General features: G+C 51.2%; 1 non-coding gene across 1 annotated transcript; it reads right to left on the bottom strand.

Annotated features, from left to right (window-relative positions):
- Positions 1–210: 210 nt before the first annotated feature.
- On the bottom strand, positions 211–286 carry TRNAA-GGC (transfer RNA alanine (anticodon GGC)). The gene has a single exon. It is a non-coding gene; the product is annotated as a tRNA-Ala (tRNA).
- Between the last annotated feature and the right edge of the window lie 478 nt (positions 287–764).

The raw sequence follows: 764 nt of genomic DNA, 5'->3' as shown, positions 1-764 counted from the left end.
CGCCCACCAGGGGCCGATGCTCTGCCCATCTGGGGTGTCGCTCTGTTGTGACCAGAGCCACTCTAGCACCTGGGGCAGAGGTCAAGCAGCCATCCCCAGCGCCCGGGCCATCTTTTGCTCCAATGGAGCCTTGGCTGCAGGAGGGGAAGAGAGAGACAGAGAGGAAGGAAAGGGGGAGGGGTGGAGAAGCAGATGGGCGCCTCTCCTGTGTGCCCTGGCCGGGAATCGAACCCGGGACTTCCGCATGCCAGGCCGACGCTCTACCACTGAGCCAACCGGCCAGGGCCGATCACACTTTTTTTTTTTTTTAATTTTTTTATTTTTATTTTTTATTTATTTATTTACAGAGACAGAGAGTAAGTCAGAGAGAGGGATAGACAGGGACAGACAGACAGGAGAGAGATGAGAAGCATCAATCATTAGTTTTTCATTGCACGTTGCAACACCTTAGTTGTTCATTGATTGCTTTCTCATATGTGCCTTGACCGTGGGCCTTCAGCAGACCGAGTAACCCCTTGCTGGAGCCAGCGACCTTGGGTTCAAGCTGGTGAGCTTTTCCTCAAAGGAGATGAGCCCGCACTCAAGCTGGCGACCTCGGGGTCTCGAACCTGGGTCCTCTGCATCCCAGTCCAACGCTCTATCCACTGTGCCACCGCCTGGTCAGGCCACACTTTATTTTTAATTGGTTACAGACCATAGTCATGGCAACTTCCCATAGATATCAACTATAAACAAATGTCCTTTAAATAATATTTTCAATGTAA

This window comes from Saccopteryx leptura, chromosome 1, assembly GCF_036850995.1.
Source record: "Saccopteryx leptura isolate mSacLep1 chromosome 1, mSacLep1_pri_phased_curated, whole genome shotgun sequence".
Lineage (NCBI taxonomy): Eukaryota > Metazoa > Chordata > Mammalia > Chiroptera > Emballonuridae > Saccopteryx > Saccopteryx leptura.
The sequence above is the reverse complement of the archived record's forward strand: the minus strand, read 5'-3'. Positions and strand labels throughout refer to the sequence as shown.